At 38.1% G+C, this 25,519-nt stretch overlaps 1 long non-coding RNA gene across 1 annotated transcript; it reads right to left on the minus strand.

Annotated features, from left to right (window-relative positions):
* Positions 1–1,120: 1,120 nt before the first annotated feature.
* LOC120323015 lies at positions 1,121–21,124 on the minus strand. Its single transcript, XR_005563059.1, has 3 exons — positions 21,032–21,124; positions 4,592–4,728; positions 1,121–3,408 (listed from the first exon to the last, which is right to left on the minus strand). It is a non-coding gene; the product is annotated as an uncharacterized LOC120323015 (long non-coding RNA).
* Positions 21,125–25,519: the final 4,395 nt, after the last annotated feature.

A 25,519-nucleotide genomic window follows, 5' to 3' on the forward strand; every position in this document is an offset into this window, starting at 1 on the left:
CCTTCTCTGGACCTGCTTCAGCACCTCAATGTCCTTCCTGAATTGAGGGGCCCAGAACTGGACACAGCACTCGAGGTGTGGCCTAACCAGTGCCGAGTACAGGGTAAGAATCACTTCCATAATCCTGCTGGCCACACTATTACTGATACAGGCCAGGATGCCATTGGCCTTCTTGGCTACCTGGGCACACTGCTGGCTCATGTTCAGCCTCTGTTGACTAGCACCCACGGGTCCTTTTCCACTGGGCAGCTTTACAGCCACTCTTCCCCAAGGCTGTAGAGCTGCCTGGAGTTATTGAGCCAAAGTGTAGGCCCTAGCACTTGGTCTTGTTGAGCCTCACTACTGTTGGATTTGGTCCATCGATCCAGCCTGTCCAGATCCCTCTGCAGAGCTTCTCTACCCTCTAGCAGATTGACACTCCCCTCCAACTTGGTGTCATCCTTGAATTTGCTAATGGTAGACTCAATCCCCTCATCAAGGTCATCAATAAAGATGTTAAACAGGACTGACTCCAGTACTGATCCCTGGGGGACACCACTTGTGACTGGCCACCAACTGCATGCAGCACCATTCACCACCACTCTCTGTGCCTGGCCATGTCAAAGCCATGGGCTGCCAGCATTTCCAAGAGTAATATGGGAGATGATGTCAAAGGCTTTGCTGAAGTCCACATAGACTATATCTACAGCCTTCCCCTCCTCCACCAAGTGGGTCACCTGGTCATAAAAGGAGATCAGGTTGGTCAGGTAGGACCCTTCCTAAACACATGCTGGCTACATCCGACTCCTTGATTGTCTTGTGTGTACCGGACATGTATTAGAAACAAATTTGGAGAGCTTTGTTTCAGCTGTCTCTTTTTATGAGAATTTTTGATGTCTAATTAAGAATGATCTTAAAACTTTTCTTGGTTGAAATATTAATAGGAACTTTTTTCTCTCTCTCCAGTCTCCAAATTTAAAGAAAACTCTTAAGATTTTTAATGTTTTGTAGACCTTTTCCCTTTAGATTGAAATGGCCTATTGAGTTCAAAATTCATGTCAGGGAATGAAAAACAGATAACTACGTTGAGTATGTTTGTTTTCCTTAGGAGACTAAGCCAAGAGGAAACCAAGCACCTGAATTTTAAAATTTTGAATTTATTTAATTTCAACATTTAAATTTTTTCTTTGTGCACAAGTATGATTGTAGAGGAAAAGTACCTCACTGTGCCTGTTAGGCTGCCACAAGAAACATTATTAATGCAAAATCTGTGGACAAATTCACTTTTACAATATCGTAACCCACACACATTTTTACAGTAATTGCTTCCTCCTAAATGTGTACATAGACATGAAAATATATCCTAATTGTAAAATCATTTACAAGCATTTATCATTCTGGCAAGTATATCTTTATCAACAGAAAGGTATAGCTTTCCTAAATTTAATTGTCGCAGAAATATCTGCTGCTTAGTGGCATCGAGCATCACTGACAGAACAGTAGAGACTCTGTGTGACTAAGCAGCAGATATTGTGGGTTGTACTTTTATTATATTCCTGTTTTTATAAATACCTGTGACATAATGAATACATTCAATAAGCACATACATTTCAGGACAACAGCCATGGCAAATGTTTTTTATGTAACAGGTGAATAGGTAAAAAATGGCTTGATGGTACATAATCAGAGCAATCACAGAATGGTTAAAGTTGAAAGGGGCCACAGTGGGTCATTGGGTCCAACCTCCCTGCTCAAACAGTGCCATTCCAGAGTAGATGGCACAGGATTACCCTTCCTGATGCTCCCCAGGATACCACTAGCCACCAGGGCACACTGCTGGCTCACCTGCCAGATCCTTCTCCGCAGAGCTGCTTTTTGGGAGGTCGATCCCCAGCCTGTCCAGGTGCATGGGGTTACTCTTCCCCACATGCAGGACTCTTCATTTACCTTTGTTAGATTTCAGATGGTTCTTCTCTACCCATCTCTTCAACCTGTCGTCCTTCTGAAGGGCTGCAGAGCCCTTGAGGTATCAGCCACTCCTCCCAGCTCTGTGTTGTCAGCAACTTGCTGAGGAGGCATTTACCCCTTCATCCAAGCCACTGATGAATAAGTTAAACGATACTGGGCCCAGTATTGAACCTTGGGGCACACCACTGGTGACAGGCTTCCAAGTAGACCCTGTGCCACTGATTACAGCTCTCTGAGATCTGCCATTCCGCCAGTTCTCAGTCCACCTCACTCTCCACTCATCCAGTCCATGCTTCCTGAGTTTGCCTACAAGGATGTTGTGAGAGTCAACAGTTGTATTGCTGAAGTTAAAGCAGACAGTATCTACTCTGCCCATCCAGGTAGTTGTTCCATTGTAGAAGGCAATCAGATTGGTCAAGCATAATTTTCCTTTAGTGAATCCATGCTGACTACTGATCCCCTTCCTGTCTTCCGTGTGCTTAGAGAAGGCCTCCATCCCCTTTCCAGGGATTGAAGTGAGACCGACTGGCCCATAGTTCCCTGGGTCCTCCTTCTCACCCTTTTAGAAGACTGGGCTGACATTTACTTTCTCTTAGTCCTTAGGCACCTCTCCTGATCACCACAGCCTTCCAAAGATCATTGTGTGCAGCCTCAGTAGTGTCCACTAGCTCTTTCAGCACCTGTGGATGCATCGCATCAGGGCCCATGGACTTGTGAATGTCAGGTTTACCTAGGTGTTCTCTAACTCGATTCCTCTTGATCAAAGGAAAGTCTTCCTTCAAACATTCCTTTTCTCCAGTCTCATGTATATGAGAGCGATGATGAACTTGGGTTTTGTTAAAATAATTTATCTTTTTCAAAAAGTTAACAAAAGTAGATCAGTACAGTTGCTGCTTTTTACTTTTTTTTTTTAATTATGGTGAATGTAATTTGCATTCTGCACACTGAGACACTAATCTGTATTACTGTGCTGCAAATAAATGGTAATTGTCATCTACCAGTACTTCTGAAGCTATCAGTGATGCAAATTTTTACTGTACTCTTCAGCCACAGCAAATATGACAAACCTCTTTTAGGGTTAGATATCTTTATAAAATAATCTTATCACAGGTCTTCAGTTTTTCTTTGAAAGTCAAGAGTTTGAGCCTATTCAGTCGATACTCACTCCACTGTCTGTTAAAGCCACAGAAGAACTCTTTGGAAAATTAATTTAGTGAAGCCCAGAAGACTTGTACTTATATTTTGCAGTTCATAAGCATGGAGAGAAGACAACCACAGTGAAGGGCAGCTTCCTGCTTCTCTTGACCCGCTCCAGGTAATAGGCAGGTGGGAAGAGGACTGGTGAGGTCTGACGGCTTCATCGAGTAAGTTTTTCTCCTTGCAGCGGTCCATGGAAACGCCACTTCATCAGGAAGACTTGTTGTTCTCAATTAGTTTAATTCTCCGAAAAGCCTAGTTTAGCTAAAATTTTTTTTTATTTGCACAGCAGGAAAGATTTGGTCAGTGAACACTGGAAGATCTTTGGGATTGTTCACATGGCTGGTAAAATGAACTACTTATATAGTTTTTCCTGATTCTTACCCAGTTCCTTTCCTACCTGTTCCCCCTCTGTTTTTCATCATATGTTTAATCATTTAGTGGTTTGAAGCATTAAAACAGTTTATGTTTATATGTGCTTAAATGTTTTAAATTTATTTTGAACAATTAGCCATTTGTGCATTTTTACGCAAGCTCACTTTACCAACTATTTTTGAAACTTTAGCTCGAAATGTTTCTCTGGCTACAAAGCCTTTTAACCATTCATTATCATTAAATATTTTACCAGGTAATTCACTGAGACAAATGTGAAATGTGCAGCTGGGAAGGTAAAATTATAACCAGTCACATAAACCTGTCCTCATTAGCTCCTTTTCAAACATCTCCAAATGTTACCAATAGAGAAAGACATCCTCGGAGAGTGGTTTGAAGCATGAATTCTTTAGTTTTCAACTGGAATCTGCTTTATGTTTGAGAGGAAGGCTTTAATTTCCTGCATATGAGATTCATTTTCAAATGCAAACTAACAGGAAGATTAGCCTTTAAAGACTGTTAGTGGCTGGCCAGAAGGGTCTTGGTGACTAGAATATAAGAGGGAAAAAAAGAAAAATGTGGGCTTAAGAGAGTGAATAAGGATGCATCAGCCTATACTTTCAGCTGGTGTCAATTGAGATGGCTTCCTTCCACTGAGATTGTGACAGATGAGTCGAGTAATAGATCTGTCCTCTTGTGATTCCAACTTTAGTCCTGCACCACAACTTGACAGTAGTTTTCTAGATTCTTTAGTTTGTTATTTTATATGCAATAGATAGAGCCTTTGTTGATAACCTGTGAGACATTCTTCAAAGCTTTGCCATAAAAACTGTTAACAGCAAAGGAAACACTTAACACTTATTGCAGTAATGAAAATATCTTCAGACATGTTAAAGGCCTTTATGGAGTTTTAATGGTTTTATTATTATTACCATTTCTGCTTTAGTAAATCAGCGTATCAGAATTTTGTTTATGTGCCAGAAATTATTGATATATCTCTGCCTGTAAGCAGAAATGTATGAAGAGTTATGCCACAATCTTCGGATGTCTTACCATTTCCTCCCCCTCTGCATACCCGTCATAATCTCCCGTAGAGAGCTGGCTGTGTCCTTAATGTCACTTGGTCTTAATTCCCATGGGCTTCTGTGGAACTCTCCTGTTGTTTCCTTGCCAAATCATGGACATCTGAGCCTTGAAAAAGTTGTTCACTTCCTGGTAAAACAAATGATTGCTGGAGATGAGGAACCAGACTCAACAGAGCCAGGTTTGCATTCGTTTCAGCAGCTCCTATGATCTACTCATATATTTGATATATTCATATGTTTTTCTAGGCAAATGCAAGGGAGTTTTGTATGAACCACAGCCTGTAAGTCAGAAAATTGCTTTGAAGTGAGCCATGATCAATAGGAGGTTGAAAGAGGTGTCTCGTTCTGATTATTATACATAATTATTGCAAAATGGTGTGACGTGTTACAGGCTTTCAGAAGCAGGAAGTTTTAGAAGCAAGTGCCATAACAAATGTGGTTTATTATACGATTTTTTTTCTCTTCAATGAATAATCAACCATCTACTGTACTGACCATATTTAGTGCTGGATTACTGTTATTGCAGCGCTCTGCTTTGAATTTTTTTAGGGCTGATCAGCATTGTAACTTTGGCATTGGCTGTCCGTATGTCTTAAAGATTTGGTGCTGCCACATATTACTGAAATAACTGAAAACATGCTATAAGATCTAGACCTGTCAACTTCCATCTAAACCTGTCTCTCATGGTATTATAAAGGCAGTTCTGCTGCCCCACTCATCGGTTCCTGAAGTTACAGGGAAAAAAGTGAAAAAACCTGAGCAAGAAGCATCAAGTATGTGGCAAGCCAAGTTGAAGTTGAAAAAAGACAGTACAAGACAGGAGACAAGACAGCATGTCAGTCTTGTAGCCACCCCAAAGAGGGTGTGAATGAGAGAAGAAAAGATTTCATGGAGTTTTGGCTGAATTATATTATAAAGCGTAATTTAAAACATCCTTTAAAACTGCTCACTAGTTTTGCCTTTTCTTTTATAAAAATTATTTGATGGTCTTTAATGACTTTTGATTGGGTAATTTGTAATGTCAAGGCAGAAGAGGCAGTTAAAGTCAGAATATCCTTGCACCCCTTAATTAAAATAGTTTAAAAATTACTGTTTGAGTTAGAGCTGAGAAAACTGAAAAACATATATTTGGTTTTGTTTCCACTGTTATACAAGTATATCCTTAGATTCTGACTGTTAATTTCTCTTTTGATCATTGTATAGGAAGGTCTTCTTTGTCTTATTGTTAACTGAAACATCCAAAACTGTAATCCTGATCTGGTAGTCCACAGCTGTGTTCATGTGATCAGACATCACATGTAAAACGCTTTTTCCTCAGTAATCTAATATTTATGAGCCATTACAGTATTGAGGTTTTCTGTACTGGTAGTGCAGATATTTGTTTTCCAGTGACATAATTTCATTGCTAAGAACAATTTCTACTTAACAGAACTGAAATGTTCTTGATATTCTCAAATTGAATGTCTAATATTGAAGTTTTGAGTAAATGGGTCACATTAGCAAAGGAATACAGAAATGCTTATTATTTCGAAAGAGATGAAATTTATATTAGACAGAGAAAAATGGTGAGAATTTATTTTGTTTTGTTTCTATCCTGAAATTCCTCAAGTCTTCTAACAACAGTTTTCATTGCATCAGTTCCAGAGTGCTAAATATGTAATGTTTTGGCAAGATCATTGCCTCAAACATACTAGTACTGTGCTGGCATTCCTGCTCTTTTGACTTGTATTCTGGGTGCAGGCAGCTAGATCAGCATTAATCAGTGCAGAAAATCACATTCGTGTGCCAGGGTTTCAGACTACTGGTAAAGACTTGTTCTTGGCAGGCCAGCAGTACAGGTACAAGGTTGGAAGGCATCGTCCTTCCAACCTGTCATGGTGTTGAGGACTCGTTTTTTGCCTACTCTGGAAAAAATATTACTGAAATATTTCTTTTCTAAGCAATTAAAAAAAGACCATGCTTTGGTAGTTTAATATACTCACAAGAAGTAGTAGCAAAGCATGTACCTGTGTATGTGTTGATGTACACACGTGTATGTGTGTGCAGGTGTAGTTTTATACTCCAACTTATCCTATAGTAAATTTTTAAAACTGTTTATCTGTTTCAGAAATTTTAAAAAAAAAAGTGGAATCCTTGTCTATAATGTTTTTCTTTTTTAAAGGATGATCTGCAGTATTATTTTAGTTAGCTGCTTTTACACAGAATTTAGGATATGTCTATGTGGGGCAGCAGAGCATAAAGACCATCCCCAGTTCACCTGGGCTGAACTGGGCTGATAAATCTACAAAGCACAGTGCACTGTGGATATCTCAAGTACCAAAAGATATATAAACTGTATTTGCCTGGCCCCCTGCTCAGGGTAGTAAATTTTCTCTCTTTACAAGGTTAATAACTTGGGCTCGGCATAATTTTGAGAATGCTGTAGTGTGTTTCATTCTGACACAAACTTAACCAATGCCAGCCAGGCAACTGCATCCTGTTCCAGTGTGCTGTGTGGATATTCCATGTGGTAAACAGCAGTAGTGTTTGTCTTAAGCTCTTTAAATAAATATTTAATATAATTCACTATTTTATTTTTCTTACCATATTCTTACCATACCACTTCTCAGGCCTACGGTTTTGTTGAATAGTATGCAGCAGAGCTGGACTGATGGTATATGATGCTACTTCTAAGGTAGGATGAAATGCTGGATGAAAGAGTGTGTCCTGGGATTTTGATTCTACTTTTAGTTTAAGCTTTTGAGCTGTAACAGATCATGGGCAAGGTCATGTAAATTTTCATGTTAACTTTCAGTTTTTCTCTCTTGTAAAATGGGGGTAGTGATGGTTAGCACCTCTGTGAAGTGTTTTGAGAACTTCAGGAAAATTGCATGTTGATAACTAAGCCAGTAAAAAACTTTTAGATTTTTGGTTTGTAGTATATTTCTACTAATATGATGGGGGAACAATACTCTGCAATGAAGGTAGAGTTGCTCTACTATGTAGAAAGTAGGGATAAATGCTGGAATGAAACAAAGGAATTCATTTCACCTTAAGGGATGGCTACAGTGCAGAGATGTACATCTCAGGTAGTCATTATAGGGTGCCTTCATAATCAGTGGAGAACACTTGCCACAATCCATTTTATTTTCTTTAGATGTCTTCTTGAAGGTGAAATGAATAATGCCTCATGAATAATGCTCATTATATAATTTAATCTTATGTCCTGCCATAGAAGTATCTTCAACTGCTCTGTATTAGTTGTGGTTGCTTTCATTTGACTAAAGCACCACTTTCATAGAAAGTCCTTTTTAGAGACTTTTTTGGACAACCAATTTAATACTTGTAGTGGTGATACTATTTTTTCCCATTTCCTTCCTACCAATATCATATGTTGACCTTCAAAAATAGCTAATGAGCATATGAATAGCAGTTGAAACTGCTTCTCATGGAATATCATCATGTTTGACAATAAGTGCTGAGTGTTGGTCAGCAACTGCTGTAAAAAATGAAAAGTACATTTGGCATGCCACAGTGAAATGCTGAAGTGGTGACTAGTATTTTGACAAATAGCTGAGTCTGGCTTGGCTAGCTATCAGGATGGTTGCATGTACATTTTGCTATATTATTCTGATTGTATGACTTATGGATTTGAACTGACGTCAGGATAATTGCATAGAAAGATGTGTCACTGCTTAACAAGGTTATAAAAATGTCTACTCTGTTTCTGAAGCTCCTTCTGAGATACAATGGCATTTCTACCTGTTCTGTGAATTGTGTCATTGCAGACATTTGCTTGTTAGTTGTAATATGAATACAAGGTTTTTCAATATATTTACAAAAATATATGTTTCAGCATCTTTGGAACTAGTATATTATTACATACAGAGAGAAACTACATGTTAAGACTGTGTTATTTGTGCGAGCTTGTTCTCATGAAATTAGCATAGAGAGAGTTCTCATATGCACATAAATGCTGGCATTTTTTCCTGGAACTGGCTTAGGAATCTGAATTGAAAGTAAAGGTGGATAATGAAACGTGATGTATGTGTACATTCCTTGTCCCATTATGCTGATAGCCCTGTATCTGTCATTTTGGAGATGACAAGAAAAGATAATGAGTAAGCCTTTGTGCATATCCCGTGGCTCAGAGAAGGAAAAAAGCTCTTCTCAGGCTTGCATTGTTGTTAGTGGTGAATATTGGAAAACCCCCTTCTGCTTGTCCTGCCTTGTGAGAAGTGAGACTTGAAAGAACTTTCACTTCTTTTACTGGTTTGAAAACATATTTAACCTCTGAGAAAGGAAGCCAGGGAAAGCGTTGAATAACTTGATTTACCATCTCTTGAAAATACCTCCTTTACTGGTTCTGTGCCAGAATCTGAAGTGCTCTAGTGACAGCAGCCAAAAGGGAGTGAGTATTTGGATAGAGATAAAGGGAAAGATTAAAAAAAAGAAGTCTAAACCTATATTTAATCCAATGGTCTCGTTATCTGAAGCTGGCTACTTCCAGGAGTTCTGCAAACCTTTCCTCTAGTGAATGAATTGAGCCCTGTATTATAATGACAATTACTTCTAGGAAATACTTGTGGCACATTAATGCTATAGTTAAAAGGTACAAACTGAATTGGATATAAGAGGTTTGACTTTTTACATCTGTGATGCATGTGGATTATGGAGGCAAAGATGATCCAAGAAAGGAGAAGCTCTGTGTCTGAGTTGTTGAAAAGCAGGTTTTGGAATGACATCCCAGGAACAATTGCTGCTGAGTATGCAGGACTAGGGGGAGAGTACAGTGTGCTTATCAGTGAAATGTCCAAGTTTTCTTTAGTCCAAGAAAAAAGTGGAATTTGTGTTTCTGATGGATTTACTATAAAACGTTGCTACTTGAACATGATTCTAAAATTTAATTTGCATCGTTGCAGTTGACTTTTAGCTTGTTGATTTTGGTAAACTTCTACTGATTTAAACCAGCTGAGAATCTTTTTCACAATCATCACAGTATTATCCACTTGAAGTATCCTCTTGAACCATAAGCTCTCTGGGGCTGAATACTACAAAACCCTAAGAAAAGTGGTTTCAGTTCTCTTTGGCAGTAGATGTTTGCCTCAGAGTAGCAGTGTTCAGCAGCATATATCCTAATTTGAGTTTGTCTAGTAGTTAGGCATTGCAAAACTGAATTTAGCAGTACCTAGTCATCCTTGTGATTATGTGTTGCCTTTGTAGATTTTGGCATTGGATGAGCTTCCTATAATTCTACTTGAGTTTCACATCCTCTTTTTTCCAACTCCTTCATAGAAATGTCTGCTCGGTGATTAAAGGCTCATAGGATAAACATGTAAGGCTATGTTATATGTTCACTTTTCCCTGACATGACCTTTTTATTCTGCCATTACAGCCTCGTGCAGGGTACACGGTGAGCGCATTCTCACTTCCAGCCGTTTTCTGGGGTCATTTCAAAGCTGCTGCTGAACCAAATGGACAAAGATGGACAAAGAATCCTAAGCAGTGTCAGCAATAGTTTTGAGCAGTCCATAGGAATGTGCATAATGACAATTTTGGAGAAACGTGCCACACACAACATCGGAGCAATCACAGTAGGAGGTCGCAACTGTTTGTGTTTTTTAATCAAAGTGGGAAGCGAGGTATGGCAAAAGTGAAGACTTTGGAATGGTGTGAGGACTTGAGAAGAGATTCTGAGTTAAGGCTGAATGCAGAGGCTTGGCATAAGAAGCTTTTGAGCAGCTGACTTCCTTTAATTAGAAGCAATGGATTTAAAGTTCAGCATGCTGATGGAAAATAAGTCTCTTACAGAGCCATTAGTGAGAATCTGAATCCTTTCCTTTTGTTGTTATTTAAATCCACTGGTGTATGAAGTTGTCATCAGAAGAATGTTTGTTGCTTCTTGTTTATTCAGGTCAAGAAAGATGTTTGTGAAATATGTAGTCACATAGTAATTATGTCATCAGATACACTGCTACAATAGTCTCCTCAGTGAAGAGGAATTCTCTTTACACCTGATGATAACATTTTTCAAAATCAAATATGTCAAAGCTTAGAAGTTTATCTTGGCAGAGCATCACACCATTAAAGCAAGATTGAATGTATCCTGTCCAAATCTCTTGCTTCTTGTAATGGTGCCTAAGGCTACAGTCCTCCAGATGTTGATACTACCAGCATTTACATTCTGAATGAAAAAAAAACCTTGTTACCACAGACACTTCACAGTAGAAATTCTACACTTTTTTTTCAGAACAGTTTATGTGATGTAATGCAAAAAAAATGTGATGGGAAAAAAAAAGCAGATTTTTTCCTCCCTTCAGAATAATTTGCCTTCAGCAATAAGAATGAGAAAGGATGGGGCAGCAGCTATTTCATGCTCCTTACTTCCCAGTGTAGGTTCAGGTTGCACTATTTGCCCATAAATAGCTGACAATCGCCTTGGTCTCAGGAAGAAAACAGAAGGTGCTGCAGTAGAAATACTAGTGAAAGAGCAAACAAAACTTTCCTTGGCCAACACTGGCCAGACATCATCAGCATTAAACTTAATGAGCCTTATTTACACTGAGTCAGCTCTAGCCTTAAAGGGACCTTAAATGAGAGTGAGAATGAGAATCATTTCCTCTAAGTTTTGGTAATTAACACAACTATTCCCACAGAGGTTCAAAGGATGATGGTAAGACAATTCCATTTTCTTAGTTTTGTGGATACCAAAGACATCTTGCATCCTTCTTGCTGCAGTGGTGCTGTTTTACACAATTTTGTGAATGAAAGGCAGGACCAAGTCATCAAGGGATGACAAAGGGATGAGATAACAAAATACTGAGAAGAGAAATACCTCTTTCTTGGTGTATATTATTAGGAAAGCCATATATAGTTCAGCAAGAATCAGCAGGCTTCAACTGGAATTATATTATTTTTTCAAGAAAAACTGTATCCCCATGTGTGGATCCACATTAAGATTGCTTTGTCCTGCTCTCGCCTACTAGTTTAGCTATCTTATATGCTTACATGTTTTTCTGTTTTAGTAGCTGAGGCTTGAATCTGGTAAAAAGATTCATGATGCAGATGTACAGTCTAATTTTCCAGTCTGATGCTACTATTTCTGTCCTGTACACTCTAAATTGGAGCATATGGTTGTCACCTGGAAGAAGAAAGGCTTGGAGGATTGCTGATACTTTCAGGATCAGATGTTGAACCCACCATTCTCCAACAAACAGATCTTGGTCAGACCAGTAGTAACGGTTCCAAGGAAAGTCATGAATACACTCACCAAGCGGAACATGTATGCATTACATTTGTCATGTATATGTGGTTTTGCAGCGGTGAAATATATATGAAAAGAAACAACAGTAAGAAGTAACATACTGAGCCTTCCATGTGACTTATAAAGGTAAATGATTTTCCCAGCTGCTGTTTACCCCTACATGGCACCTTTGCATGGGAACACCTTATTAGGAAAGATATTGGGGTTGTGATGGCTGTGGGGTTGATTTACGGGTTATACTTAGTCCAAACAAGAAGGATCAATCTTCTAAGAATCAGTTTAGATCATGATTTTATATAGTGGCAGTATAATATCACAGATAGTATATTCAGCAAATGCACACACACACACGTGTGCTTCATAATGTCATGCACTCTTTGTTTTGTGCTTGCACTTCAAATAATTTCTGTTCAACCATGATATCCTGTAGCATGGATGGATGCTTGTTTGCAGAACAAGTAATTCCTGAGTTAGAAAGGTCATAGATGGGGCAATGAGACTGGAAAGACCCAAAGCTGGAAAATGTATTAACATAGTTTAATCAGTCATACTAAATTCCACTGTGGCATATTTCCTCAACAAATTAGTTAAAAGCATTCTGGCTTCTGTCACTGGAAAAGAAAACACTTATCTTTATTCTAAAAAGTTGTTTTTTCTTTAATTATTGTGTCTGAAAGTTTTTGGGGTTTTTTGTTTGTTGGGGTTTTTTTTGCATTTTTATGAGTGTTATAGTTCATATTCTAATGTTTAAAACCTTATAATAGGACACCTGACCTTTCCTATAAATTTTACCAGGGCTTTGTTATGTAGCCTTGATCAAATTACTTACTCCTTCTGTGTCTCACTTTCACTGTATTCAGGTAATAGACTCTCCAGCTCTGTCCTGAACTTCAATGTGTCTGTAACATGCATAGTGCAATGTGATGTTGATATCAGATGGAATTTCTAAGTATTACTGCAATTCAAAGAAGTAGTAATTATTTTGAGTTTGGCTGAGTTGTCTTATCCAGCATCTTCTCTGGTGAAGAGCCATTACTTAAAATATTGAAAGAACATGCATGAAAACCTCTGGCAAGGCAATGTGGTTTTTGGCAGGACAGTATGTTTGGGTGAGCAATCGTGGTCAAAGAGCATGATTTAGATTCCAGTTGCTCTCAAGCAAAGGAGTGCAAATGTGAAAGGATATCAGTGAGATTCATCTGAATAATAACTGCATTTTTTTCATTTCCAAGATGACCATGCAAGTTATGCAACATTAACTACCCCTTGAATAGCTTGAAGCTAAAGTTGGAAAGTAATTTAGTACTGCTTTAGTGTGACCATTGTTATGCATCCTATGCAACTGGCACCCTGCCTCCTCCTTCCCTTGAGAGGAAGGATAAGAAAGGCGCTTCAGGAGGGAATACAGTTCCATTACTCTGTGGTGATTCTGTAATCATTAACAACAGCACTCTTGAGTTCCACTCTCGGTACCTTCAAATTGAAATTCCTCCTCTGTTGCAGTGCTACCTCTTTTTCACAAGTACCTTGTAGAGCTTTATAGCTTACAAGCTTCATAGTGGTGCCACCCCACCCTGAAATATAACTGTGGTATGATATGCTGTTGAAGAACTTATCTATTCAATAGATATGCCTAATGCAGTTTTAAAAAGTACAGAAGCAATACACAAAGTTCAGTAATTAGTGATATGGTAAAAATAAGATTCTTCTAAATCACTTTAAAAGTTGGCCTATTTCCATCTACACCATTTAAATAGGTATTAATATAAAGCCAGATGCTTCTTGCCTTTTGCATATCAGTATTACTCTGTTAGCTTTTTGTTCTTCCTCCTGAGGATTAAATCTGTGTCCTGAAGGCTTATCAACCCTGGCTTTTTGAATGTGACAGCTCTCACTGTGATCTTGTAACTCATCAATCAAATAAGACCACAGCCTTTGAAAGTGTTTTAGAGAGCCTCTTTCTTGAATAGCACACAGTATTTCCATACCGAGGGTATACTATGCCATAAAATAATGTTTATGTTGCTTTAGGCTTAATACCATACCATTTATGAGCACAAGTGCTGAAGCAATTTAGAAAAAGATATTAACTTTATATCCTACTAGGGAAGTAGTTTTATTACTGTGTATGCAAAGCAACAGGAAAGCAAACCTTTGCTTTTACATTTTATTAGCTATCATTATGATGTTTCAGGGTCTTTTCTTGTATCAGTATTTGCAGACATATAGAAGTCTTTCTTTATGAGCATACTAAAAAGAAGTTAGGAAATTAATAATGCAGCTTTTCAATCTTTAGAAAATGCACTTGCTTTAGAAAACAAATAATTGTTTCATTAGTCTATGCCCCAGCAATGAGGCTTACAAATGCCAGATGTAGAAGAGTAACATTGTGCTTTGGCATTAGAAAGTGGGATGGAGATGAAAGCAGTTAACTGAACTGCTATGCAAAGGAATATCACTGTTGGTAGTGCCAGCCATTTAAATATGAATCAAGTCCCAACATGGTTCTGAGATATCCTAAAACTGTTTAAATATACTTTGGGTTAGTTTTTGGTTGCCCACTGATTTTATTCTTTGAGGTCACTTTCTGAGTTTTTTGTCATAACTGTGAGATCAAGAATCCCATGCTAAGATTTTTCAAATAGTCACAAGTTGTCAAACATATGAATTTTAATCAGATTTTGAAGTATCATGAAAATCCATAGACCTGTGAAAGTTCATAATACTGTGATAAAGCGCTGTTCTGAGATGCAAGTTTTAGTATCTGAAGTGGCTTTTGGCTGGGTTTGGAAACTGAAATTCTACACTGAGAAAATTCACAAACAATTAAATGTCCTGGGTTTGTAAGCTTTAAGGATATATTTATTTTTTAATACGTATTTTGATTTATTTTTATACTACAAAAGACGTCTCAAAAAGCACTATGTAAGAACACTGAGAAGTTACTTCCTAAAGTAGGTTGACCATGTTCAGTCCATCTTCCGTGGAAGTTCTCACAGAATAGAATTTGCTATGGAGATAAGTGCTTTCCTGTTGTGAGAATTCACTGTGTAAGAGGATATTTGCTAATCACATTCTTAACCCAAAATATTTTATACATCCAGGAAATGAATGCTTTGATTGCCTTGAGTTAAAAAAAGAGCACATGACTTTACAAGGTATTCTGTAGGAATGAGAAGAGTATTCTGTAGGAACCAATCTGGAGACCCATGCAGACCCTTTGCTCATTGCAAATGAGTTATGAACGTGGAGTCTAGACGAAAGCAACTAATGATGATACAGATGTGGCACATGCGTTGCCACATCACAGTTGCTGCTTCTAAACTTTTGAGTATTATGAGTGAGCTTTAGTTCATGCCCATGATCATGCTTCTTGTGATCATTAGGGAAAAAAATCAGAACAACTCAAAAAAACCCAAAACCAACCAACTAACCAAAACCACAAAAAAGGCTCCTAAGATACCTGGGGTTATTGGTGGGAAATGAAATCACTGAGAAAGCTTATAATAATCTGAAAAAAGATTGTCCTGTCCAATCTGAGATGATAGCAAGCATTATTCGTGCTGCAGGTTTAATGATTAATTGGACATCTACATTACCATTAAAGCCCCTCTATCTTAGCTAAAAACTTTTGAAATGTTTTTCACTGAAATTAAATGCATTTTATTATTATAACTCTTGCCTTCTTGAGGTTGTTTCAATCTCCTATTCTTTACTTAGCAACAGATTTTATTTAAGTGCTGATAATAATGAGGAAGTAAAATGTTAATAGAGGAAAAGATACAGCTGTTCTTTATGCGCTTTTTTGCTAACATTGAATTTGTTCAATTGATATTGCATGTAAAATCCTGGAACAAGCAGAAAAATATGTGATTCTAGCAATGAGAGAAATTTTTATTATGGTTGGATATGTCATTCCAGAGAAGACCAGAAGCCTCTTGCACACGGAGTTAGTAATATACCATTTCTTCCCCATAAGGCAATAAGATTTTATGGTTGCCAAAGTTAAGCTGGAAAGAGATCTAAAATGAGAACTGAGTATCTGCTTCCTGTGCATATTTAGTAGACCATTTCCAGCACAACTAAGGTATGTTCAGTTCTGGATATGGGTGTGAATCCTGCAAATGCCAGGTCTGCTTTCCTAGCTTCACATAGATGAACGTTCATGGATTTTGGCTGGCTTCCGAATGAGCTTGTTCAGGAAGGAGAGAGATTTGGTATGCTTTTTGGCTGGTTTGAAATCATTAAGGATTGCAAAGAGTCAACCTTCTTCATTGCTAGTCAAACTAGTTTGGGCTTGAAAGACAAAATTAGTTTCTTTCTTTGAAATCCATATTTGTAATTTCTGTGGAAAAGGCCTTCTGTTCATAATTCTTTCAAGAATCAGTAATAACACAACTAAATACAGATGGTTTAGGCTGGTAATATCTAAGTTTAATTTGCAAAAGCAAATAACCTCACCATGAGGTGTGAACTTTAGAGGGGTCATGTGGAATTATCTTTGGAGTTCCCCAGTTGGTCCAGAATCTATTATTCTGCTGGCATGCACATCTTTTATTTGTAGTAATTGCAGTTCCTCCAAGTGATAAACTATGTCAGTGTCAGTGATGAATGATAATTGAGGATTTGATCTCTCGTTATGCCCAAAAATCCATCTTAAAGAAACGTTAAATTTACAAGAAAACTTCACGTTTTAAAATAACTGTACATTCCTAGTTCAGCTGTTGCCTGTTTATGTCATGCTCTCTCTTGATGGCAACACGTCCTATTTTTACACTAGAGTTACAGGTTTACACAGAGCAAAGGATGTCCTCCTACAGAATCATTCTGAATAATATTTTGCACTTTATAAAACTGATCAGATTGCAAAAGTTGAAAGAGGCAGAATATTGCTGGAAGAGAAAGAAAGATCTCAAGATCAAGTCAGAAAGTGCCCTGTAAAAAATTGATTTTACACTAGTCCTCCTTCTGCTTGGCAAGTCACTTTTAAACAGATTTTCAAAGTTAGGGAGGGAATTTTGTGTTCTTTATTTTCAAGTAATCACAATGTTTTTGGACCTAGACTTAAAAAAATGCTAAGCACTGCAGCTCTAACTGGAGTCCGTATTTTTACCATGTAAAATATAAAAAAGAGTGTGCATCCAGAATTAATGGTATTTTGATGGTTTTGGCTTTCTTCCATCAAAAGAGGGAATGGTAAATCTTACTCACAGAAGGGGTGTGAGATAAATTCATTGGCATTTGTAAAGTTCTGAGGTGCTATCATGATATTGAAAAACTTAGGAGGAGCCCATAATAATCCAATGTTTAAATGGCCTGCATATTAAATATGGGCTAGGGAAACTCAGTTGTGTGCCACATGGGAGAGAGCAGAGAAACAAATATTGAATTACCTGTGGGAATTTAATCAGTACCTTGAGTGTTTTTGGTCATATACTAAAGCATTTACTGCAAGACCAGTGTATACACCAAAACATCCTGTCTGTATCTTTTGCCTGTTTTGATTTTACAGGTGCTCAGTTGAGCACATGTTTCAGCTCATTATTAAGCATAAGATACTTTTAAATGCCAATTTAGTTGTACTAAAATCAACCTATGAACAGATTCATAATCTTAAATAAATAAATATTGAATCCCTAGATCATTTGATTTAAAGTAAATGTCTAAACTGTTTCCTATTTCTAGTTAGCTATAAGCATTTTATAGTGCTGGTTGATCACCACGTTGCCAGGAGATGAGCAGAGAGAAGCAACTGGTTAACAGCCGGTTACATCTGGTCACAGCTGGGAAAGCACAGCAATAGAATAAACAATTCAGTTTTCAACAGCTGCATTTGCGGTTACAGTCTACTGAATCAAATAAGTGCAGTTTTCCAAGTATAATTTGTGAGCTAGAAACATAATTTATCTTTAGAAACATTTAGAAGTAAAAAGAAAAAAAATTATCCTTATTTTACCATTTTTACCATTCTTACTGTTGTTATTTTTAATTTCCATCTTTGTTTTAACCATTGAAAACATCTACTAATAGATGTTAAGCATGTTGACAACATGCTTAAACATTTTAATTCTCTTCTGTGTTTTGCACCTTGATGAACTTGTCTCTGTGTCAGTTTCCAGAGATTCCATGCTCTCCTGTCTCACTTCTAGGAACACTTGAATGCTGCTAGATATTTCCTGATATACATCAAGGACCTTGCTAAAGGTTTTTATTGTCCCTGGAAAGTCATCAGATACAATATTGATGGGTAACAGTAGAACACTTAATTGAAGAACTAATTTGGAATGTAGTTAAGTAATGGATTGCCTGAATATGCTCCTGAAAGCCGCCCAGAGAACAGGAGATGGTCATACTGTTTGAAGACGTCATGCCTGGGGCCAAAAATGTTTGTATGATTTCTCCATCAATATGTCAGCATTTTCAGATGCTGAGACTAAAAAAAGTTATGTTAACCCAGCATATTATAATACTTCTGAGACTAGTTGCTGGTTCAGAATCTCAGGGGAAGTTAGTCTGCAAAGAGTGGTGTATCTAAGGCAGAAAGTTCATGACAGGTAAAAGAGAGGGATTGTTTTACTCCTGTGCTGGTGATAAATGGTTAGAAAAGATGCTCATCACAATCTGGCATCTAAATTTACTCACTTATTCTGAGCTGATTTGAAAGCTCTATATGTCAGAGTATGTGCTGGACAAGTACAGTAAGTCTTAAAAAAGCAATGATTGGTACTTGGGTTATTCACAGGATTGATGTCATATCCATGAATAGGTACAGCTATGAGTATTCATGCTGACAGAGTCAGAGACATCCTAAGGGCAGGTTGTAGGTTGAAAGATGTCAGCTGGGGAGCAAGGGCATAAATAGCTGTTTTTTGTTAGTGTAGTGGGTTGACCTTGGCTGGACACCAGGTGCCCACCAAGCTGCTCTATCACTCCCCTTCCCAGCCAGACAGGGGAGAGAGAAGAAGATGGAAAATGACTCATGGGTTGAGATAAGGCAGTTTGCCAGAGCAAAGGCGAAAGTTTGCATGTGCAAAAGCAAAGAGGAAAATAACAAGGTTTATTCTCTACTCCCTATCAGCAGTGATATCTGGCCATGTCCCAGGAAACAGGGCTTCAGCACACATAGTGGTTTCTCAACAGGCAGCAACTGTGAACAAGGAATGTTCCCCCTTTCCTCCTCCTTTCCTTAGCTTTTATATCTGAGCTGATGTATGGTATGGAATATCCTTTTGGTTAGTTTGGGTCAGCTGGCCTACTTGTGTCCACTCACAAGATCTTGCCCTCAACTGGGCAAGTAATGTTACAGTACCGATGCTGTGCCAGCACTGCTCAGCAATAGCCCAAACGGTGGTGCGTTATCAACACCTTTCTTGCTCTCAGTGCAAAGCACAGCACTGTGAGGGCTGCTGTGGGGAAATGAACTCCATCTCAGCCAGACCCAACACAGTTAGCAACAGTAAATTTTCAGGACAGCCTGTGCCTAGCCAGTCCTGTTCGCGACTTACTGGATGAACCCTGGATGACCTGCACTGTAGTTTTCTCTGTCTCCAGTGCAGTCTTGGGTCCTGCCTCTTGCTATTCCTGACTGGATGGACCCCAAGCATGACTTATTTCCTCACTATGCCTGGGACTGCTGATGGGACCAGTTACCGACCAACCTGGTCTAGTTCAGACACTGTGGGACTGTGCCCTGGTCGGGATGGTCACTGCCCTGCCTGTACTGTGATCACTGCCGGCTCCTGGCTCATCTCCCTTGTGCACCCGTCCTGCTCTTGCTGCTACCTGACAGGCTGCGTCCAGTAGAATCCATCATCTGGATTATTTTTAATAACATTTGGTTTATAGTTTGAAATAACCAGCTGGTAGATACATCACAGGTACTAAAGGCTGAGATAATTTGTGCTAATAGTCATTTTTTCTGTTCTCAAAGATTGTGGAAGTCCTAGATGTAGCCCACAACCTGACCAAAATAGGTTCTGTAGGACCGATAGAATGAAACACAAACTCTCTTCTAGCCAATTTGAACTATAAATATAAACAAAAGACAAGAAATCCTAAATTGCAAGTGATCAATGGACTTGCAACTCAACGAGCATCTTAATTACAAGATGATATTTAGGATGAACTGTACACCCTGGGAAAACATTGATTTGTTAGAGAGATATAGTGTCCCAGAGTATCACTGAGCTTAGTTAAGGGCTCTTGTACTTCTCACAGTGCAGCTCAAACTGAACTTGCAGAATTTATTGTGGAATCGAACCAGAGTTACAAGAGCACCGCCTCAGTCTTTACAGCCATGACAGTCTGTATTATCTACCTGTCTTGGAAAATAGTAGGCTGTGAACAACAAAAAGAACCATAAGACCACATGTATAGCGGATTGTTAAATCAGGGCATATCAAGTTTAGGTGAGATTTTGGCAGATCAAAAACCCTTTCAGGTTACCTTTTGATCCACATACCACTGTAGCTGCAGTTGCTGTTATGTAGTGCCTTTCCCTGCACTACATAAAAAGCTATTTCTGAAGTAGACAGGCTGTAGACAAAAGTTTGTCTAAGTTACCAAAGAGCCTTAGCAGTTTCTTCAACCTGTTCTTATCTCCTGAGTAAATAAAAACAGCCTAATTATATATTGACTTGGGAGACTAAAAGGCTTTCGTCAAAGTCATTAGTACTACTTGCATAGCTAATTCATATTTTATGGTGTCCAGGACTTTTTACTCACTTTTTCTCATGAAATGAACTGACATTTGGGGTCTGATTTCATAATCTTTTATTTAGGCTATTTTTATTACAGTAACATTTTGTCTGAAAAAGCTCAAGAGGAGTGAGCCCAAGGATATATTGTAAAATTACACGATGCTAAAATTGTTTGAGTGTTCTAACAATTTTTTTCTATTTCCATTTGATGTTAACCAGCACAAAAATTATTTGCACTTGCAAATAAAAAAAGCATACTAATATAAGTGTTAGCATACTTGTCATAATAGTGTATCTTATTCAATAGACCATGCAGAATTTTGCTGATGTTTTGTTTACTTATTCGTCTGAACTTTGGCATGTAAAAAGTGTCATGCCACAGCCAGAAGAGACCATGATTACTTAATTATGATTGTCACATAGCTACATGTATTTTTAAAATAAACAATATTAAAGACAATAATTGAGCCATTTAACTTTACACTCACCTCTATATATGTATGGCTTTGGGTCATAAAGGTCATCAGTCAGATGCCTCAAACCATCCCTTGGTGAGTTCAGATACTAAAATAGCATATTCTTCATCCATTCAATCTTCACTCAACCTAAAGAAATATTGAAGTTTATTATATTGACCTTATAAGCATTTTGATCCAGGAGATCTATACACCAGTACTCCCCTGTGTGTGTGGACTTCAGCTCAGCTAGATTAAAAGAGGGAAGTGGGAACAGTGGTCATGTCTTGAAGCAGCATTTAAATGTGTAATTTTAGCCATCCAAGTTAATAGAGTATGTCCTCATGCTCTTTTCACTGATTACAATATCACTGATAAATCATACACATACTACATACTGTTGCTATTTCTTGGTGTCAGTACCCATGTGCACAGGTATGATGAATGAATGGTAGTGTTTTACCCTGTGAATAAAAGCAAATACAGTGATTGGGGCAGTCACAAGGTATGATCCTACTATATGTGAGTGAAGCATGGCACAGTCTCATACAACTTTTGATGTTCCAAGAAAGCAGACCAATGCAAGAGACATTTCTCAGAGCAGTGTCACTTTAATGATAGCTAAATCTAAGCTCACTGTCATCACACAGCAACTTCTGATATCAAACATTGTAACTACTTAAAGAAGAACGGCCTTTCAGAGAAGAAATTATATTATTAGAAAGCATTCTTTCTGTTTCCATTATCCTGTTGACCACTGTGTTCTTTCTACTCAATGTATAACTTACTGTGCCAGCACTGAACCTGGTCCTGATCCAAACACAGAAGGGTGGAGACTTTTAAATGCCAGCCATCTGTTTGCTCCTTAAAGGAATGTTGGTCAGCTCCTAAAGTCACTGTCAGTGGCAGATAGAGGAATGTGAAGAATGCTTAGAAAAAATCCATAAAATGTATCTCTTGTTTTCTTATCTCTTCTCTTAGACAACAAGAAGGCAGTTACCATCACCCTGTAATTGTCTTTTGGCAAATTGTTTCATTACTATTTCCTGCCAGAGACAAAGAAATTGTTGTTGATCTTCTAGCCTAAATTTCTCCTTTGTATAGCTAAATAAATGTGGTGTAGCCGTGAGAGATACCTTTACAAATGATGAACTACTGTCTGCTGTACTCTTTACCATTATGCTTCTGAGTCTTTCAGAGAAGTTTTTGCTTTTACCAAGAAAATAATTTTGAAAGTGATTATTTGATGTCGTAGGTGTTCATAAAATAATTTGTTTGGGTTTTTTCATAAAATAATTTGTTTGGGTTTTTTCTTCATTGCTGTGGGGGTTTTGAGAGCAGCAAAAAGAGAAAACAGAGAACAAATGAAGGTGTAAGATGCATATAAGCAGAATCCTGGAAGGCAATAGAAATCATGTAAAAGTCTTGTATTCTTACTCCAGGAAAAATCCAAGCCATAGCTTTGCATATCTTCTTAGTGTACTATTCATGCCATTTTCTATGTGCTTATTTTGTCTGTGACGACTTTGAGCAGTAATATCTATTTCCACTATAGTTCTTCACCCTTTTTGAACATAAAACTATAAGTCTGAGGCCAGTCTGAAAAAAAGTTTAGTTGCCTAAACTGTGGGTGAGTTTGGGATTAGAAACATTAGTTCCTAAATGTTTGCTCCCTCAGAGAGCAGAGGAGCTTTGCAGTACCACAATGAAAGCTGTCATTACAGTGTGGAGAAACCAGGTCATCCCGCTGGTAATGCTGTGCATTGCTCTGCAGCAAGTATGGCAGTTCTGCTTATGGAAGAGGCATGCTTCTGTCAGGCTGGTGAACACTGCATATGCTTTTTGGAAGGCAGCAGACACGAAAAAGAGAGTTAGCACTGAAAAAAATGGCTATGTGGGCTTTCAGCTAATGTATCTCGGCACAGTGCCATGTAGCTATGCGGGTTTATTAAATGTAAGAGCTGCTGCTTATGTGTAAATTAGGACTGCCACCTGGCTGGTTTCCAGCTGTCTTGCCTGGTTTTATTCTAAATTTGCTGGCTGCTGTTGGAGCTACTGTACAGATTGGTCTGGACACTCTCAGCAGACATTTCTTTGGAAGATGGCTGGCCTTTTCTGTGTTGAAGATGACTGCAGTTTACCTGTGTTTTAGCAACAAAGAGCCATTGAAGTTACAGGGGTGATTATTCTGAAATTTTGATGGTAGTGATCATCCTGACTAAAAAAAAAAAAGTCATTTAAAATGTAGTAAAAACAGGATAGCTTCATCCAAATAAAGTGATGGTGAAAAGACATACAATCTGTTGCTTTTTATAGCCTTTTCAAATTAGAAGTTAGGTAGATGAATGTAGACAAGAAGTTATAATAGAAATTTTTACACACTCCGTTATAGGCAAACAGAAGCTAGTAGATAGAAGCTTCACTTTCTAAGAATTTTAAAAGTGTCTCCTTGTTACGTCTTTCTTGGCTTTTGTTTTCTGCCAGGCTCTAAAGATGTTCCAATTGATAAACTTCTGGTGCTTAATTCAGTTACTAATAAGGACCATTTTCTCTGGTTTTTAAGAGAAGGTCCTCAGTGCATTTCTAGATCAGTCAACAGCCTTTCTTTCACAGTGGCCAGTAAAAGCCACATAAGACAAGACTGAGAATGCAAGTGCTGGATGTTTTAATTAATTTTGTGTTCAAAGGGTCTGAATAATTATTTTATAATCTCACTCAACTGCCATTTTTAAGGCAGCGTTGACACTTCCAAAGTTCAGAGGAGTGCCTGACTTTGTCCACGCATTTCAAAGACAGCATTTGTATTCTGACTATGCGTAGAAATGTGCGGCTGTGCTACACAATATGAAGCCTAACTGAGGTGTGTTTGGTCAATGGATCTTCTTGGCTGCCTTTTCTTGCATTTGTGAAGTTGTACTATCTTTCTTACAACTTTGAAGCAGTCTTAGCAACCTGTACCAGGCTACAGAAGATTTGCATTCTCCTGTATAGATGAGGAAAAAGGGTGAACTTTAATTCCAAGTAAGTCATCAACCCTTTTTTTCCCCACTTATAATGGTATCCGGATGTTTTACGTCTGCTAGAAACAACTCACTAGCACCTAATACTTACAATATGTGTATACACAGAGAGGTCTTGTTTACATGCCAAATGCTTGCACTCACCCTGCTGTCCGGCATTGGGAATAGAGTTGTGTGGCTGTGAGTGACTTCAGTTTTTTGCAGACATGCAAAATGACTATTCGGATCACCATGGGTATTCCTATGATGGGGGGGAGGAGGCAGGAAAATGGAGATGGGTAGCATGGGCATAATTAAAGGAAAATATGAACTCTCTTTTCCAGATCTGAGTCCTTCTTGCCCCTAAGCACAATACAAGTGTTGAAAAGCCCCACAAACAGAAAAAAAAACACCCTTGTTTTCTGCTTGTCTTAACATTAGGTAAACTGCTGTGATCAGATATCCAACACATCACAAAATACTGCTCTCATTTCAAAAACTTTGGAACAAACAGCAAAGGAAATTTGATGAGACAACCACCTAGCTTTCAGGATGAAGATATTGTGTTTGGATTAGATTTTAAATTAGTAAGTGCTTATTATCATCTTATATCCTAAAAATTTGCACAAAAATAGAGCAATGTAAAGCTATACTGATACAGCATAGATTGTGCATTCTTAACACAGTTTCCTAGTAATTCAGATAACATCACATTTGTCATCTTTACAAAATCTTTCTTTGATGTCCCTGGCATTTGTGTGTGTGGAAAAAAAAATCCTAAAGATGCTAAAGTTTATGAATCATGGTGCCTTTATAGTACCTTCAGGGGTACCAACAGTTCACAATTTGCAATGTATCAGCACCCTCCCAACAATTACAGCTTTTTAAAATTTGTAACATTAAGACAATTTGAAAGCACAAATTCTCTTAAAAGTGTGCACTTACTGTTTATGCCTGTTGAAATTATCTGGAAAGATTATTTTAGCTAATGGATTTTAAATGTTCTACTTCTGAACACTCTTAATATATATGTTGAGTTTTACTCTTCTGTCACTGAAAGTCATGCAATCTAGCTGACCTTCGTCAATTATAAACATTTAACTGCCAGCAGAGCCAGTTTTGCTGGCACCTCATGTCAGATTCCTGAAAACATTTTCAGAACATTTTCAGATACAGGGGATGTCACATTACCTTAGCATGTAGATCAATCTCCTTGCTTGCTGTTCAGCAGCCATCTCCTTCATCTTTTTTCTCTGGGAGAAATGCTTCTTTATGATTTTCTCACAGCTGCATGCAGCTGAATGAGCTTAGTCATGGCAATAGCACTCTGAACCCCAGAGGGGAACCATGTATTAGGATATGACTCTGCTCCATTTCCCATTTAGGACAATGTCAAAATTTCTACTAACCAATATAAAGGGAGAAAAGGATGCAATGTCTTCTGCTTACCTGGCATGATGCTTAAACATGAAAGAGCAATTGTAATTGTATTTCTGGTGTGTCCTGATTAGATTACACATAT

The sequence above is a fragment of the Pipra filicauda genome, unplaced genomic scaffold, assembly GCF_003945595.2.
Source record: "Pipra filicauda isolate LSUMZ 115617 unplaced genomic scaffold, ASM394559v2 scaffold184_size3518187_pilon, whole genome shotgun sequence".
Lineage (NCBI taxonomy): Eukaryota > Metazoa > Chordata > Aves > Passeriformes > Pipridae > Pipra > Pipra filicauda.